Raw genomic sequence first — 12994 nt, 5'->3', positions numbered from 1 at the left:
TGAAACTTAAGCTGGATTCTCTTTTTTACATTTTTCTTGAAACCACAGACTTGAAATACTTTACATGAATTTTAAATCACACATGCTCATTGAATCTTTTCTTCCGTTCATTATTTGTCGCCCAGTTTTATTAAGTTTTTATTTCAACTGAAGTTCAGATATATTTCATGGCAATTTAAAGTTTTCTCTCTGTGTAGATTATATTACATACATATTCTACTTGGAATGAAAACACTTTTCCAACATAAATTATTATTTTCCAGTTATTACAGTAAAATGTGTACTGTCATTGTATTCACAGTATACTTTAATATTTGTGTAAGAATTTGAAAATTTTTCCCAATGATAATTGTTTCGTTTATTAATAGGATAAAGAGTCTCATTTTTATTAATTAGATTAAAAAATTTGTAATATTATGAATGATTTATTATTAATTATATTTTCCTGATTATTTTATTGTTTCTTCTTTTTTATTTTCAGGGCATAATTAATTCTAAAATTTTTTTGATGCCGAAGATCAGAATGAATTTATATAGATATGAAATTGGGATTCATGACATTGATACTCAAAAGTAAGCTTGATATTTTTTAAATATTTTATTTCATACCACAGAGATCAAACACTTCACTTGAATTTTAAATTGATTTTCCATACACCATCTTTCATTCACTGTTTATTTGGTGTCCAGTTGTGTGTTTGTGTGTGTTTCACCCTTCAGCTGGAGTTCAAATTTATTTAATTTCAACATAAATTTTCCAATGATTGTCCATTATGTTTTATTCATATCAACTTAGAATGAATATAGATTTGATACAAAAATTTTTATTTATCAATTTTTGAAATAAATTTTATACTGTCATTATATTTTCATAAATGTTTAGTAATTTTGTGTGTGTGTGTGTGTGTATGTAAGTGTCTATATGTGTGCATGTCTTTGTGTGTGTGTGTGTGTTTCACCATTCACCTGGAGTTCAAATTTAATTTATTTCAATATAAATTTTCCAATTAAGTTTTTTTCCATTATGTTTTATTCATATAAACTTGGAATGAATACAGATTTGAAAAAAAAAATATTCATCAGTTGTTGAAATAAATTTTATACTGTCATTATATTCTTATAATTGTTTAGTAATTTTTTTTTCGTGTATGTGTGTGTGTGTGTGTGTTTCACCCTTCAGCTGGAGTTCAAATTTATTTAGTTTCAACATAAATTTTCCAATGATTGTCTATTATGTTTTATTCATATCAACTTGGCATGAATACAGATTTGAAAGAAAAATTTTTATTCATCAATTGTTGAAATAAATTTTATTATGTCATTATATTCTCATAATTCTTTAGTAATTTTGTGTGTGTGTTTGTTTCACCCTTCAGCTGGAGTTCAAATATATTTTATTTCAATATAAATTTTGCAATTATTTTCCATTATGTTTTATTCATATCAAATTGGAATGGATACAGATTTGAAAAAAACCATTTATTTCTTAGTTGTTGAAATAAATTTTATACTGTCATTATATACTTATAATTGTTTAGTAATTTTGTGTGTGTGTGTGTCTTTGTATGTGTGTGTGTGTTTGTGTGTGTGTGTGTGTGTGTGTGTGTGTGTGTGTGTGTGTGTGTGTGTGTGTGTGTGTGTGTGTGTGTGTGTGTGTGTGTGTGTGTGTGTGTGTGTGTGTGTGTGTGTTTCAACATTCAGCTGGAGTTCAAATTCATTTTATTTCAATATAAATTTTCCAATGATTTTCCATTATGTTTTATTCATGTCAAATTGGAATAAATACAGATTTAAAAAAAAGAATTCATTTATCGGTTGTTGAAATAAATTTTATACTGTCATTATATTCTTATAATTGTTTAGTAATTTTGTATGTGTGTGTGTGTGTGTGTGTGTGTGTGTGTGTGTGTGTGTGTTTCACCTTTCAGCTGGAGTTCAAATTTATTTTATTTCAATATAAATTTTTCAACGATTTTCCATTATGTTTTATTCATATCGAATTGGAATAAATACAGATTTGAAAAAAAATATTTATTTATCAGTTGTTGAAATAAATTTTATACAGTCATTATATTCTTATTATTGCTTAGTAATTTTGTATGGCTGTGTATGTGTGTGTTTCACCATTTAGATGGAGTTCAAATTTATTTTATTTCTATATGAATTTTCCAATGTTTTTCCATTATGTTTTATTCATATCGAATTAGAATAAATACAGATTTAAAAAAAAAACTTATTTACCAGTTGTTGAAATAAATTTTATACTGTAATTATATTATTATAATTGTTTAGTAATTCTGTATGTTTGTGTGTGTGTGTGTTTGTGTGTGTGTGTATGTCTCTGTGTGTGTGTATGTGTGTGTATTTGTGTGTTTCACCATTCAGCAGGAGTTCAAATTTATTTCATTTGAATATCTATTTTCCAATGATTGTCCATTATAATTTATTTATATCAACTTGGAATAAATGCAGATTTGAAACAAAAATTTTTATTTATCAATTGTTGAAATAAATTTTATATTGTCATTATATACTTATAATTGTTTAGTAATTTTGTATGTGTGTGTGTGTGTGTATGTTAGTGTGTGTATGTGTCTGTGTGTGTGTGTGTGTTTCACCTTTCAGCTGGAGTTCAAATATATTTTATTTCAATATAAATTTTCCAATGATTTTCCATTATGTTTTATTCATATCGAATTGGAATAAATACAGATTTGAAAAAAACAATTTATTTATCAGTTGTTGAAATAAATTTTATGCTGTCATTATATTATTATAATTGCTTAGTAATTCTGTATGTTTGTGTGTGTGTGTGTGTGTGTGTGTGAGTGTGTGTTTGTGTGTGTGTGTATGTCTCTGTATGTGTGTATGTGTGTGTGTGTGTGTTTCACCATTCAGCTGGAGTTCAAATTTATTTCATTTGAATATAAATTTTCCAATGATTGTAAATTATAATTTATTCATATCAACTTAGAATGAATACGGATTTGAAACAAAAATTTTAATTTGTCAGTTGTTGAAATAAATTTTATACTGTCATTATATACTTATAATTGTTTAGTAATTTTGTATGTGTGTGTGTGAGTGTGTGTATGTGTGTGTGTGTGTGTGTGTGTTTCACCTTTCACCTGGAGTTCAAATTTATTTTATTTAAATATAAATTTTCCAATGATTTTCCATTATGTTTTATTCATATCAAAATGGAATAAATACAGATTTGAAAAAAACAATTTATTTATCTGTTGTTGAAATAAATTTTATGCTGTCATTATATTATTATAATTGCTTAGTAATTCTGTATGTTTGTGTGTGTGTGTGTGTGTTTCACCATTCAGCTGGAGTTCAAATTTATTTCATTTGAATATAAATTTTTCAATGATTGTACATTATAATTTATTCATATCAACTTAGAATGAATACGGATTTGAAACAAAAATTTTAATTTGTCAGTTGTTGAAATAAATTTTATACTGTCATTATATACTTATAATTGTTTAGTAATGTTGCATGTGTGTGTGTGAATGTGTGTATGTGTGTGTGTGTGTGTGTGTTTCACCTTTCACCTGGAGTTCAAATTTATTTTATTTAAATATAAATTTTCAAATGATTTTCTATTATGTTTTATTCATATCGAATTGGAATAAATACAGATTTGAAAAAAAAACAATTTATTTATCAGTTGTTGAAACAAATTTTATACCGTCATTATATTCTTATAATTGCTTAGTAATTTTGTATGTTTGTGTGTGTGTGTGTTTCAGCATTTAGCTTTAGTTCAAATTTATTTTATTTCAATATAAATTTTCCAATGATTTTCCATTATGTTTTATTCATATCGAATTGGAATAAATACAGATTTGAAAAAAACAATTTATTTATCAGTTGTTGAAATAAATTTTATGCTGTCATTATATTATTATAATTGCTTAGTAATTCTGTATGTTTGTGTGTGTGTGTGTGTGTGTGTGTGAGTGAGTGTGTGTTTGTGTGTGTGTGTATGTCTCTGTATGTGTGTATGTGTGTGTGTGTGTGTTTCACCATTCAGCTGGAGTTCAAATTTATTTCATTTGAATATAAATTTTCCAATGATTGTACATTATAATTTATTCATATCAACTTAGAATGAATACGGATTTGAAACAAAAATTTTAATTTGTCAGTTGTTGAAATAAATTTTATGCTGTCATTATATTATTATAATTGCTTAGTAATTCTGTATATTTGTGTGTGTGTGTGTGTGAGTGTGTGTTTGTGTGTGTGTGTATGTCTCTGTATGTGTGTATGAGTGTGTGTGTGTGTTTCACCATTCAGCTGGAGTTCAAATTTATTTCATTTGAATATAAATTTTAAAATGATTGTCCATTATAATTTATTTATATGAACTTGGAATGAATACAGATTTGAAACAAAAATTTTAATTTGTCAGTTGTTGAAGTAAATTTTATACTGTCATTATATTCTTAAAATTGTTTAGTAATTTTGTGTGTGCGTGTATGTTTCACCATTGAGCTGCTTGACATTGATACTCAAAAGTAAGCTTGATATTTTTTAAATATTTTATTTCATACCACAGAGATCAAACACTTCAGTTGAATTTTAAATTCATTTTCCATGCAGCATCTTTCATTCACTGTTTATTTGGTGTCCAATTGTGTGTGTGTGTGTGTGTGTTTCACCCTTCAGCTGGTGTCCAAATTTATTTCATTTCAATATAGATTTTTCAATGATTTTCCATTATGCTTTATTCATATCAACTTGGCATGAATATATATTTGAAGCAAAAATTTTTATTTATCAATTGTTACAATAAATTTTATACTGTCATTATATACTTATAATTGTTTAGTAATTTTGTATGTGTAAGTGTGTGTGTATGTGTGTGTGTGTGTGTTTCACCATTCAGCTGGAGTTCAAATTTATTTTATTTCAATATAAATATTCCAATGATTGTCCATTATGATTTATTCATATCAACATAGCATGAATACAGATTTGAAACAAATATTTTTATTTATCATTTGTTGAAATAAATTTTATACTGTCATTCTATTCTTATAATTGTTTAGTAATTTTGTGTGTGTGTTTGTGCATGTGTCTGTCTGTTTGTGTTAATCATATCAACATGGAATGAATACTGATTTGAAAAAAAAAATATTTATCAGTTGTTGAAATAAATTTTATACTGTCATTATATTCTTATAATTGTTTAGTACTTTTGTGTGTGTGTGTGTGTTTCACTATTTAGCTGGAGTTCAAATTTACTTTATTTCAATATAACTTTTGCAATGATTGTCCATTATGTTTTATTCATATCAACTTGGAATGAATTAAGATTTGAAACAAACATTTTAATTTATCAGTTGTTGCAATATATTTTAAATTGTCATTATATTCTTATAATTGTTTAGTGATTTTGAGTAAATGGAAGAAAATATTTCCAAATGATTATTATTCAATTTTTTTTTAAAGTATGAAGAGTATAATTTTTATTAGTAGGGGGGGGGATTTTCAAATCATTTTTCTTTTTAATTTTTATTGCTGATATCTATATGCATTTCTTCTCTTTTTATAAAGGGCATAAGTATTTGTAAAATTTATGGGGCTGCCACACATCAGAAATGATTTCCCTGAATATTATATTTGTCTTCATGTCCTTCATCCTGAAACTTAAGCTGGATACTCTTTTTTACATGTTTCTTGAAACCATAGACTTGAAGTACTTTAGATGAATTTTAAATCACACATGCTCAATGAATCTTTTCTTTCATTCATTATTTGTTGCCCAGTCTTATTAAGTTTTTATTTCAATTGAAGTTCAGATATATTTCTTTGCAATTTAAAGTTTTCTCTCTATGTAGATTATATTATATACATATTCTACTTGAAATGAAAATACTTTTCCAACACAAATTATTATTTTCCAGTTATTACAGTAAAATGTGTACTGTCACTTTTTGAGTGTGTGTGTGTTTCATAATCAGCTGGAGTTCAAATTCATTTTATTTCAATATAAATTTTCCAATGATTGTCTATTATGTTTTATTCATATCAACTTGCAACGAATACAGACTTGAAAAAAAAATTATTTATCAGTTGTTGAAATAAATTTTATACTGTCATTCTATTCTTATAATTGTTTAGTAATTTTGTGTGTGTGTTTGTGCATGTGTCTGTCTGTTTGTGTGTGAGTCTGTGTGTTTCACCATTCAGCTGGATTTCAAATTTATTTCATTTCAATATAAATTTTCCAATGATTAACCATTATGTTTTATACATATCAACTTGGAATGAATACAGATTTGAAACAAAAATTTTTATATATCAGTTATTGAAATATATTTTATACTGTCATTATATTCTTATAACTGTTTAGTAATTTTGAGAATATGGAAGAAAATATTTCCAAATGATTATTACTTCAGTTTGTTTAATGCATGAAGAGTCTCATTTTTATTAGTAGGGGGGGGGGGGAGAGAATTTTTCTAATGACTTTTCTTTTTTCTTTTTAATTTTGTATTGCTGATTTCTATAAGCATTTTTTCTCTTTTTAATAAAGGGCATAAATATTTGTAAAATTTATGGGCCTGCCAGACATCAGAAATAATTTCCCTGAATAATATATTTGTCTTCATGGCATTCATCCTGAAACTTAAGCTGGATTCTCCTTTTTACATGTTTCTTGAAACCACAAACTTGAAATACTTTACATGAATTTTAAATCACACATGCTCAATGAATCTTTTCTTTCATTAAATATTTGTTGCCCAGTCTTATTAAGTTTTTATTTCAACTGAAGTTCAGATATATTTCATTGCAATTTAAAGTTTCTGTGTAGATTATATTATATACATATTCTACTTGGAATGAAAACACTTTTCCAACCCAAATTATTATTTTCCAGTTATTACAGTCATTCATATTGAAACTTAAGCTGGATTCTTAAGTTTTTATTTCAACTAAAGTTCAGATATATTTCATCGCAATTTAAAGTTTTCTCTCTGTTTAGATTATATTATATTCATATCCTACTTGGAATGAAAACACATTTCCAGCACAAATTATTACTGTCTAGTTATTACAGTAAAATGTGTACTGTCATTATATTTACACTATTCTTTAATATTTGTGTGACAATTTGAAAATTTTTCCCAATGATAATTGTTTTGTTTTTTAATCTTTTAAAGAGTCTTATTTTTATTAATTAGATTAAAAAAATTGTAAAATTATGAATGATTTATTTTTAATTCTGTTTTCCTGATTATTTAATTCATTTCTTCTTTTTTATTTTCAGGGCATATTTGTTTCTAAAATTTTTTTGATGCCCAAGATCAGAATGAATTTATATAGATATGAAATTGGTCTTCATGACACTGATACTCAAAAGTAAGGTTTACATTTTTTTAATATTTTATTTCATACCACAGAGATAAAACACTTCACTTGAATTTAATTTTCCATACAGTATCTTTCATTCCCTGTTTATTTAGTGACCAGTTGTGTGTGTGTGTGTTTCACCATTCAAATGAAGTTCAAATTTATTTTATTTCACTATAAATTTTCCACTGATTGTCTATTATGTTTTATTCATATCAACTTGGAATGAATACAGATTTGAAAAAAATTTTTTATTTATCAGTTGTTGAAATAAATTTTATATTATCATAATATTCTTATAATTGTTTAATAATTTTTTTTCGTATGTGTGCGGTTGTGTTTCACCATTCAGCTGGAGTTCAAATTTATTTTATTTGAATATAAATTTTTTAATGATTTTCCATTATGTTTTATTCATATCGAATTGGAATAAATACAGATTTGAAAAAAAAAATTATTCCTCAGTTGTTGAAGTATATTTTATACTGTTATTATATTCTTATAATTGTTTAGTAATTTTGAGTATCTGGAAGAAAATATTTCCAAATGATTATTAGTTCAATTTTTTTAAATCATGAAGAGTGTCATTTTTATTAATAAGGAGGGGGGGGGGGGGGTTCTAATCAGTTGTCTGTTTTCTTTTTAATTTTGTATTGCTGATTTCTGTATGAATTTCTTCTCTTTTTTTATAAAGGGCATAAGTATTTGTTAAATTACTGGGGCTGCCAAATATCAGAAGTGATTTCCCTGAATATTATATTTGACTTCATGTCATTCATCCTAAAACTTAAGCTGGGTTCTCTTTTTTACATGTTTCATGAAACCACAGACTATAAATACTTTACATAATTTTTAAATCACAAATGTTGAATGAATCTTTTCTTTCATTAATTATTTGTTGCCCAGTCTTATTTAGTTTTTATTTCAACTGAAGTTTTTCATGATAATTATAGAAATGTTTCTAGCAATTATAATATATTTCATTTTCTGCTTAGTTTTATTTATCATAATTTATTGCTTCTTTATAATGGAGTACATTTTTATTCCATTCAATACAAAACAAAAAGTATCTCCCAAAGGAGTCAAGTAAAAAATAAATTTTATATAGAAATTTTCATACTGGTATTAGGAAAATTAAGTTTCGTGAAGTAAAAAGAATATTGATGTTTTTTAGTACTCTTTGTACAACATTTTCACAAAGATATGGTTATTTACTATTCATAAATCATCCATATACTCTATATGAAGATATCGACTAAAATAATCATAATTAATATCACTCTTATTGACATTTTTCAGAACTATATATTTTCAATGTAACAACTGTTTACTCATTCAAAATTTTACAAAAGTTTTAGATATGAGATACTAATAAACTCTTCTCTTGCTCAGTAAAATTCAGCATTATTATAATATTATTTAAATTGGCATATAATTATTAGCTTTGATTAAATAGATTTTTGTTTTTATTTAAATTCTCTCACTTTCATACAGTTTTGATTGATTTTAAATTATACTTTTTTACAGTTGTAACTTCTTATTTGGTTATTCTCATAAACACAGGGAATAATTTATTTTAAATTAATAAAATACATTTCTTTTGGAGATTAAATAGTCAGATAAAAATTTGATTTCATTAGGAAACTATTTATATTAATATAAAAAACAGAATGCAACTAAAATTTACAGCCTACCTGCTTAATAAATCAAGTCAGAGAAATAATCCCTAGAAAAGCCGAGTTGATATCATTCAAGCATTTCTATGGGATTTTCACTAGACATTAGTGAAATTAATTCATTGTACATAGAAATTTGATTTCTTGTAAATAGAATCGATGAAAAAAAATTAGTGAGTGTATAATAACAATAATAATTTAAGGCACCATCTTTCAAGTGATAATCATGTGACATATTTGGAACTATGAAGATCCACTTCCACCAGTCTAATCTTAATATAACATGAACACATTCTGACAGAATCATGAAATAACTATTTCTGATACATTTATGTCTTTCGATTGAGATGTGTGTTCATTTTCTGAGTTATGGTTCATGCTACATATACAATCTTTTAATGGTGTCATTATAAAATCAAAAAATGCTGAATTGCACTTTTCTTTCTCAAAAGGAGTAACTTCATAGCTTAATCCTATTGTTTATATTTCTTTATCTGAATGTTAATGAAAAAATTCTGAATAGCTAAAGAGACTATGATTATGAGTACTTAAGACATCACAACTGAGATTATGAATACTTCACGGGACTTGAAACACCACTCAAGGACATAAAATGGTATAAAAAATTCAAATAGACAGTTTTGTTTTCAGTACACAAAATTGCAGACCAAGATATATATCAGTTATGATAAATTAATTCATGCTTATAAAAAATACATAAAAAAAAAACTTTAAAATTATCATAAAGAATTCTTTAATATTTAAAACATATATTCTTCAAAACTTTTCAATGATTGAAATCATACATCAATACAAATCATTAAAACACACAATACAGATATTTCAAGATATAAACTTACAACAATCAAGATGCTATAAAAACATTATTAACTTAGATATATTATTGCACCGAAACCTCTAACGAATAATGTAAAAAGATTTAATAAATTTCAAAATATAGTTCAATAGTCAATTTTAAAAAAACTTTGAATTTAACAGTATAAATGAAAAAACAAAAACCACTTCCTACTTTTGATGTAAATAACAGATAGTAGAGAGATGATTACACATTAACTGCCATTAAATAAGTAATTATGGGGCAGTCAGTTTTCCACGAGTCTGTTTCTAAGTGAAAGTAAAATACAGTAACTTAGTTGATGCATACCCAACCGAAAATAGATGCATTAATAATTTACGCTGATAACAAAATATAGAGAAAGAGAGAGAGTTTTATAAAGTGTAAATAAAAAAATAAAAAATATAGAGAGAGTTTCATAGAGTGCATTTTTTTACACTTTATGAAACTCTCTCTATTTTTTAATGTATTTTACCAATTTTGATGTTTAACCTTTTTTAATCCAACAATCGAAATGGATACATTTTTTTATTCCTTTTTTTAATCAACGTTGAATTTTTTTGAAAATAAAAATTTCATCCAAAGATAAAATTTCAGACTATTGTTTCCTTTTTAAAATAAATTATTCAAAGTTGGTTAAATGTTTTCAAACCAAAGTCGGTTTCATTTTTACAATAAATTATTCAAAGTTGGTTAAAAGTTTTTCAAACCAACCTTATAAAATTGAATAATATTTTATCACATGAATTTGTTTACCGGGCTAATCAAAGGGAGAAATTTCATCTTTAAAAAGTTATAAATTTTCGACAGATATTTTCACAAGGTTTTTCATTTAAGTGCATTCGTACGCTTCGCTTCGCTGCGTCCTTCATGGCGAGACGACCAAGATCAATAAACAGACACGCGGAAGCTTGTCTCTTCGAAATTTTTCAACCGAAATGAATAACTTTTAGAATAAATAATTAAAAAACTTTTCGAATAATTATTGAAAAAACTTTTCTATACCGATAGTTTTATTTTGGAGAGCATTTTACAATCTCATTTCGTACAAACTGTTTTCTGCTTTGATATACAGTACACTCCCGATTATCCGCGGGATTGGGTGGCGCGGCCGCCACGGATAACAAAAATCGCGGATAATCCGAAAAAAGCTAAAAACGGGTATAGCAAAAGAGAAAACAGTCATTCCAACTTTGAAAAATCGTTTTATGTACAATAAAACGTAAAATAAACAGCAGGAAATGTTTAACGAACGCTTAATGTTTTAGTATATCACTCAAAATTAACCTAAAATGCATTTTGTTAATGAAAACAGAAAAGTGCTTTGTACTTACGAGAGGCGTCAAGGATACACAGAAAAATGAATACATATGTACTGTTTTAATACTGTAATGTATTATGTAATTACAAAAGCATAACTGTAAAACTACACCTTTTTGAAGAAATCAGTCATTTGTGTTTGCTTCTTGCTTTGGAAGCATTTTCTCTTTGCTTGGAAGCAAAATAAAAACTTAGTGCGGCAGGCGCGGATAATCGGGAGTCTACTGTATATTTATAAAAAGGGGGATATTTGTCGAAACTTATTAAAAAAACAAAATTTTTACGAAAATATATTAAAACTCTAAAAAGATTATTAATCTATAGTGCATTTGCAGAACGGCACTTTTATAAATATCCCCTTATTATTAAAAAACGGGAATGTTAAATTATAACTTGAAATTGTACATTTTTCTCAAACACAGAGAATACATTAGATTTCTTTGCATAAAAAAATGGATTCAATGTCGAGTCTCAATTTTTTAAAAGTAATAATTTAGTTGATCCATTTTTTATAAAAGAGAGATAATTGTCGAATTTATATTTTTTCACAGAACCCCTCCCCTTTTTTTGAGAAAAGTTTAGTTTATGTGGAATATTTCTTGAAAAACTTTTGTTATGATTGTTATAAAAGAGTTCTATTGATTTCATTCTCTGTGTTTAGTTTGTGATATAAGAATTTTCTAACAAGTCGGTTAAAAAAAGCATAAAAATCTTTAGAATTTTATGGTGAATTTATTGTATGTAAAAATTGACAATGAAAGTAACTGTAATAATTAGATGCTTTTTTTACTTCCTCAATTTAGCAATAAAGAACGGAAAATATTCACAAGCAATAAATTCAGAGTTGAAGGGGTAAATATTAAAAAAAAGCCCTTTGTTTTCCAACCCATTGTCCAGTCATTTTCTTTCATGTATTTGAATTCAGACTTTTTTGTGAATTAAATAATTTTGTTCAACCTACTTCTGTGTTATTATAGTGATTCAGTACAAACTAGTGTAATATTTTTTGCTCAAACATTTTGTTGTGATTCACAGAGGATTAAAAATTTGTTCAAGCATTTGTACTTAATCTTGCTCATTTTTATTCTACGCAAAATGACTTTGATCCTGCTAATTTATCTTAATGTTCCTTGTATATAATGTGCTTAGCAAGTAATTATGAGATTTTTTTAAATCACCAAATTTTGAAATTTAATAAAAAAAATCATCATTTTTGCATTTTTTAAATTACTAACTTTTAAAGTTTAGTAAAAAAATAAACAAATTACCATATTTGGGAGTTTAATAAACAAATCACCATCTTTAGAAGTTTTTTAACAAAATAATAATCTTTGGAAGTTTTTTAACAAAATAATAATCTTTGGAAGTTTTTTAACAAAATAATCATCTTTGGAAGTTTTTTAATAAAATCACCATATTTGGAAGTTTTTTAATAAAACAACCACCTTTGGAAGTTTAATAAACAATCACCACCTTTGGGTTTTTTAAATTACCACCTTTGGAAGTTTTTAATAAAATTACCACCTTTGGAAGTTTTTAAAATAAAATTACCACCTTTGGAAGTTTTTTAATAAAATTACCACCTTTGGAAGTTTTTTAATAAAACAACCACCTTTGGAAGTTTTTTAATAAAACAACCACCTTTGGAAGTTTAATAAACAATCACCACCTTTGGGTTTTTTTAAATAACGCAATGAAACAAATAAAGCGTCATTCAAAAAGGATGAAAACAGAAATGAACACTTATTGGAGTGATGGATATGAAAAA

At 25.8% G+C, this 12994-nt stretch overlaps 1 long non-coding RNA gene across 8 annotated transcripts in view; it reads left to right on the top strand.

The window, feature by feature from the left end:
* LOC129960078 (uncharacterized) overlaps positions 1-12145 on the top strand; it is a 78183-nt gene extending 66038 nt beyond the window's left edge. For all 8 annotated transcript variants that reach the window (XR_008783524.1, XR_008783523.1, XR_008783518.1 and 5 more), the window contains 3 exons: positions 482-573; positions 7292-7383; positions 12030-12145. This is a non-coding gene — a long non-coding RNA (uncharacterized LOC129960078). The remainder of the gene's footprint in view (positions 1-481; positions 574-7291; positions 7384-12029) is intronic.
* The last annotated feature ends 849 nt before the right edge of the window (positions 12146-12994 follow it).

The sequence above is a fragment of the Argiope bruennichi genome, chromosome X2, assembly GCF_947563725.1.
Source record: "Argiope bruennichi chromosome X2, qqArgBrue1.1, whole genome shotgun sequence".
In the NCBI taxonomy this organism is placed as follows: domain Eukaryota; kingdom Metazoa; phylum Arthropoda; class Arachnida; order Araneae; family Araneidae; genus Argiope; species Argiope bruennichi.
Note: the sequence above shows the minus strand (reverse complement) of the source record. Positions and strands in the feature narration are given on the sequence as shown.